Raw genomic sequence first — 6,930 nt, forward strand, 5'->3', positions numbered from 1 at the left:
ACAGGTCTTCCATGGTCCGTTGTAAAAACTGATTTTTAGTGTCACGGTCAGGGTAACAGACGGGACATCCGTGAAATAAGCAACCGTTAAACTCGTACACGATCTTGGGGTTTTCTAAGTCCCAGCCATCGACCGAATATGTTCCGATGGTCTTTTCACCCCCTCCGTTGCGGGCATGCTGAATCCACTTGTCTTCCTTGTCGCACAAGTAATGTAACCAACGTAGGGCTTTGACCGAGTATTGACGTTTGACAAAGTTGGTCGTTTGAGGGCTGATGACAGCCACGGTGTTTTCAGGCATGAATCGTTGGCGGTACACTAAGGAACACGCTTTGGCAATGGTGCAAGCTTCTTTCAAAGGATCGACCCCTCCGTGTTCCATGAACAGTTCTCGAAAGTTTCCACAGCAACGCCGTAAAATGTCCACGTCGGAACGACAATACTTTAGCATTTCTTCCTGAAAGTCGAAAGGGTCAGAGGCGTGAGCCTGGTACCAAGCGTAGAAAGCTTCTCGTTGTTCGGTACGCATGTTGTCGGGGTCGTAATAGTGAGCCTCTGGTAAATGGGGTAGAACAGCATGTTGGTTGGCTTCCGTATTGAAAAGTGTGGAAAGTACCCTTTAGCCATTTCTGTCATTCCAAACGTTTTGGGCATTCGACTCAAAGGCATGGCCAAGTAACTCATCGAATCTTTAAACTGTACTTGTCCCACTTGCATAAAAATGATTTTGGCTCCGTTCAAAGTCACTTTAGGACGCTCGGTGCCTTGTTCCGTATAGTACCTCAAAAGAAACTGTCCATCGTATCCGGAGAAATTGTGAGCCATCACCGTGGCATGGCGATGACAATCTCGGTAACGTTCGATGTCCTCTTTGCTCCACGTCTTGTCGACGGGGTCTAAGACCCATTGGGCAAAATCGGCTAACGTGTTCGGTCCCCGAAAGATTTTTTCACGCCCTCCAGGAATCTTGCTGCAGTGAGGGCAATGACTGAAGATAGGTTCTTGAATACACTTCTCGCACGCTCGATGAGCCACGCAGAAATTAGGAATGTGAATGCCAGTCTCTTGCATGCATTCGAAATCGAAAAAGATGAAATTGCCTTTCTTCTTGTGACCGTCCTCTTTCTCTGGTGGGGGTTGGTATTTTTGCATGTAACATTGGTGTTCCAAGTCCACGATGTGGTGACAAATGGGACATTTTTTCTTTCCTGAACATACGTGTGTCTTGGTATTATTGGTACGTATGACTTGTTCACACGTAGGGCACAATCTCAGGAGTTGACAAGCACATTTCTTCTGTGAACCTTGCGTCTTCAGATGTTGTTGGTAACAGGTAGGGCTGACAAACGTGCGCAGACAAGTTGAACAAGGCACTGGTTCTTCGCTCAGACAGGGTGAAGAGGCCAAACATCCTGGGCATTTCGATCCACAATGCTTGTGTTGCTCTCGATTGTTATAACCACGGTCACATTTCTCACAATAATAAACATATCCCAGGAATCCAGTGATACTGGTAATGGTATCGAAATGTTCATCGTGATGATAAAGGTGAATGTATTTTCCATCCTTAAAATCTTGGCCTCGAAACAACAGAGGTCCGCGCACTTCTTGAGGGTGCACTTTCAAGGTGTAGCGTGGAGCTAGGACATCTTGCAATTTTTGCATTTCAGGAATTCCACAGGGTGTGTCTTTGGACAGGCCAGCTTGTTGCAACAGGAGTTCTGCTTCGTTTCGTTGTTTGGCTCGGTCGGATTGTTGAATAGTTTTCCAGGTTCTTTTCCATTCTACCGTGTCGTTCTTGTTGGCATAGGTTCGTCCCACCACGATGGCACGGGCTAAACACATCTGGTCTTAAGGGTTGTGAATTTGGACGAGGCTCTTTTTGGTACTGCGAAGTTCGTTCACCAATAACACCTTATTGCGTTGTCCAGTCCCTTGAGGAAGAGAGACGTGAGCCATTTTCAGTGTGGCTTTACCATCGGTGATGTCAAACTGGTCATTAGATTGTTGTACGTGTTGAATCTTGTCCATGATTTTGGAAGGGGTTAGTTCTGCGGGTCTGCTAAACTCGATCCAAACAGGGGATTTCAAACCGTCGTGATCTATGGATAGTGTCAAGCGATCGTCTTCTTTGGGTTGACATTGTCGCTTGAGTGAAGTGAGCAAAGAATCCCACATCTCGGTGATGAACCCTTCTGCTTTCTCCAACGGTACGTCGGACTTGAAATCTTTAAACTTCACCGTGTAGGTGTAAGCCGTGGTTCTAAATTTTCTAGAGGAGCGCTTTTCCGTCTCTCGAATGGAATAGTATTTTTCAGGGTTGAGTAAGGGTGACGAACTTGGTTTAGAGGGTTCGGATTCTGGTTCACTCATGTCCTCTTCAAAATCACTGGCATGAATTTGTGCCAAGATTTCAGCCCTGGTACGAGGCGATAGATCACGTTTCTGCCTCTTACTTTCTTTTTCTTTCCTCTCAAATGAATAGGATCGTTTCATCTTGAGTAAAAAACGTCAAATGACTCAAGTTCAAACACCATAGACTAATTTATAGTCATGGCAGACTAGCGTATATAAAAGGGTGTGTGTCTTGTTCTTTCACTATTCATTTCACTCTCAAGCCGAGCACAACGATGGAAGAGACTAACCAAATCGAACGTTTCGTCAGAGCTTTGCGAGGGGTCATTAGAAAATTCTCTTCAGACCAGCCTACGGACTACTCTCCTTCCTTTCGAGATAAAAGTCAGGATACTTGCTATATCTGTCAGAAGAAAGGGCATTGGTCTTCAGAATGTCCAGACCGTCAAAAAAGAAAAAAAACAGGGGATAAAAAAGACAAAAGTCAAGATACCTGTTATTATTGTAAAGAAAAAGGACATTGGTCTCCAGATTGCCCAAAAAAGAAACAAGAGGAGTCAGAAGAAAAGAGGAATTCTTCAGAAGAAGAGAGGGATTCTTCGGAAGAAGAGAGGGATTCTTCAGAGGAAGAAGAGGAAGAAAAAAGACAATTCTATTTACAAGAGGCAAAGAAACAGGAGAAGAAGAAAAGAAGAAGGGAAGAAAATGAGGAAAAGACGGTGAAAAAATTCAAAAAACAGAGAGACTAAACAAGGAGACAGAAGAAGTCAATGAACTTTTTATTAAAGTGTTGTGTTGTGAATTGTGAATTGGATTGTAAAAAAATGGAGAAAAGAATAAATGAATGATATAAGGTAAGTGTCTTTGAGTTTTGATTTTAAAATAAGAACGTACACTCACGCACTCATACACAGACACGTACTATAAGGGTAAAATAGGCTGTTGAATATTTTTTTGAGTTATTGGCAATTTGAAATTGTATATCTTTTCGAGAAATGTGGCTGGCCCTGAAAAGGACCTTTTATTATTTCGGTGCAGGGGTGAGTTTAACCAATCAACTTTAACTGCCTTATGCCTTTGCCACGGCCAAGGCCTACTTCTGAACTGCGTAATGTTGATGATTGGGTTGAAATCACTAAGGGTGGTACGGTAGGCTTAGTCACAGGGTTAACGTGTTTAGCTCGGGAAGGTCGTATTCTCTTCGGTCGTGATAAAGAAGTCTGATACATTTGTTTCAGACTTCTTAACTCCGCTAAAATGTCCAACAGTACCGTGACCGTTTGATTTTCACCCTCTTGTTTCTTTGCTGCTACTTCTTCTTGCTGTTGCTGCTGTTGTTTTTTTCTTACCTCTTCTTCTTGCTGCTGTTGCTGTAGGAGAAAAACTTGTTCGGCTTCCTTTTGTCGTTGTATAAATTTCTCCAATTCTTCTTTCTGTCTCTGTCTAAAATTCTCCACTTGCGGTAATGAAGAAGGTAACACAGGTTCCGGAACAAATTCTTGCGAGGAGAGAAAATCCACAAAATCCCAATTCACCTCTTCTGAAAGTAAGTCCGGGTTCCCTTGGGCGGTCTCCCCTGCTGGTGCACCCCATTGGATCGTTTTCTGAGTTTCCGTCATGTTGAATCACTGTCGCATAGATTGACTGCACACAAGCGCTAGCGAATCTATATTGACTACGTGACGTCACAGACTGCTCTCTTCGGATTGGATGCGGGCTGACTGAATTCTGTAACGCGCGTTCGGATTGGTGAATGAACTCAATCCGTTTCAATCCTTTCTGTCCCTATAAATAAGCGCAGTTCACTGCATTGATTCACCTATTCTCGGAGCCTCAACATGTGGACCGACGTTGAATCTTCAACCCTTGTGTCAACAATGATGTTCAGGACGGACATGCTCATGTATGTCCGATCCAAGTGGACCGTTGTCCACAGGACCAGCAGCAGCCTGTGGATAAGAAGAGTCTATATAGAGAGACAAGGTTGCCTCAAGAGGACTCTGATGTATGGCCCTGCTGTAAGACGAAGTTTGAGGACAAGAAGATGTCGCAAATGCCCTTTATGTTAAGGGCATATTAACATAAACCAAAGGCCCTTTTCAGGGCCAGCCATATATCTCGAAAAGAGATAGCCTTTCAATTGCCTACCCCTTTTTTAAAATTTAAATTTTTTTAAAAAAAAAAAAAAAATCCCATGTTCAATTTCCCTTGACGCTAAACCGACCCACGATTTTTTCCCCATGTTAATTTCCCTTGACGCTAATCCTACCCACGATTTTTCTCCATGTTAAATTTCCCTTGACGCTAAAGAGACCCAAGGGTGTTTTTAATGCTAATTCCCATTGACGCTAATCCAACCCCCCTTACTACTGACGTATCTCATGACTACGCTTTAATTTACGTCAATATACACACATCATAATTTGGTGTATGTAACATGTGTAATAAAACCATATTACGTCACAAATGACACTATTACACCATACATGTCACAGTGGTTTACTTGCTTTTGCCACGACGATGTACATTTTATGGTAAAATACGACCTGGACAAAACCATATGCTATGAAAACCGCAACATCACACTCAGTTCATTGCAAAGAGTAAAGATTTACCTGATACTTACGAGGGAAAATGTCAGGAATTCTTTATTTGCAGAGACAAAGCACGGAACTGCGATGTGACAAGGTAGCAGGAGGAAGACGTCACAATATACGGATAACATCACAATGAAGCGGAATTTGGATCCTCTTTGTAACATAAGAATGGATCGTGTAGTTACTCTTGTCAAACTTTGTAACAAACATAATGGAGAAGACTTCATCGGTATGTTTTATTGATAGAAGACACTGATCGAAATATACCAAAGTATGATTCTTAGCTACCTTTGGGCCCTCGTTCCACCATGAGTCCAACAGCTAGGTAGTCAATAGACACATTTTTGCTGAATCTAACCTCTACCTTCTTTTGCCAGGACTAATGTAGATAAAAAAAAATTTTTTTTATTAAAGTCTATTATTGAAATGAAGCTTCTGACTTGGGAGAATATGAACAACTCTTAATTGAATTCATTTTAGTTACACTTAAACGGGAGTCTAGAACATATGCCTAGCTATTACTATCATGGTGAGAGAGCAACACATAGGTTGACATGGTTTTTATAAAAGCTTTTCATAAACATAAAATTCAACTCGAATATGAGTAATGGTTTACTTTTATTGCAAAATGATCTAACCAAGTTTTAAGTGACTGACATGCTAATTTCTCGCCGCTTCAATACAGTAAAATCTACAGCCTGCAGGTAAATTTTCTGAAATTATAGAGCATATAAATTAAGAAAATGTACCAATGAAACAGGACACTACTTGTCCAATTCAGTTATTAAATATGTACAAAGGGGAGTGATTTTGATGTTCTGTCAAGAGTGTGTTTATTAAATTGTGTTAATATTTATTCAGACTCTCACGATGCAGAAGGTTGTTAATAAGATAAACAATTAACATTGTCATATGTTTGGTAATGTTTAATATTTAGTTTTCTAAACTCCATTAACAGTTTTACAAAATATTTTTCAGGCTGGATCTTGCAGCTCCACTCCCATTAATAAAATATCAAGTCTTTGGTCCTGATGGGAACTGCTACTGTATACGGTCTTGTTATTTCATACCCAAGTTAATACTTATTCCATAATGACGTCGCACAATAAAGAAGAACTAAGTCAAAATTATTGTGACAAGATATGATGGTATATTTTGTGCTGGACCTGACGGACACTTTTGGACTAGTAGCGTAGACATTTAGAGAAGAAAACAGATACCTAGCCTCAGGAAACACAGATGAAAGTGAAAAGATAATCACAGAAAAAACTAAGATGGCCACTGTTCACAGACGTCTAGTATAATGCATATATAATTGGCCTATGTTCTTTCTCCATAAAAACACATTTGCGTGCTAAAATAAAAAAATTAAAAACTATTAAAATAAGAATGCAAAAGCAAAATAGAGTTTTAAGTTTTATATTTTAAACTCTCAGCGTACTCAAAGGACTATGTGAAGCCTCATTTGAGATGAATAGAGAACTCAGGTGGTGGTTCTATCATAATTAAATACCGTGGAGAAAACACAAATGTAATATTCCTGTAATTGAATGACGTCGATATATTCATTTCTTTCTTGTAGTAATTGTCTTCTCTCTAATGGATTACACTAAATTTGTTAATGTTGACCGTAATAATTACTTATAACAAAAACTTAGGGTTGGTACACCCTTTCTTTATCGCTCCTGAATATCTGAAGCCAATAAAATAAAGCTATTTGTGACTTAAAACAAAGGCATATCATAATAAATATAAAATCCTGATGATCACATGACAATATGCAATAACATCATCATTAACTTGGCTTAAATATCATCATCTGGTTTCTAAATTTAAAAGACCGGACATAACCTTTACATCCAAGAGTGAACGTACCCGAAAAAGGACGCATAGATAATCAGTAAGCAAATTAGTGTGACCTATTCGAAATCTAGGAAAGTAGGAAACCAATGCATGTATCCAACGCATCGATCTTGCA

This window comes from Sinohyriopsis cumingii, unplaced genomic scaffold (genome assembly GCF_028554795.1).
Source record: "Sinohyriopsis cumingii isolate HCF-2022 unplaced genomic scaffold, ASM2855479v2 utg001994l, whole genome shotgun sequence".
Classification (NCBI taxonomy): Eukaryota; Metazoa; Mollusca; class Bivalvia; order Unionida; family Unionidae; genus Sinohyriopsis; species Sinohyriopsis cumingii.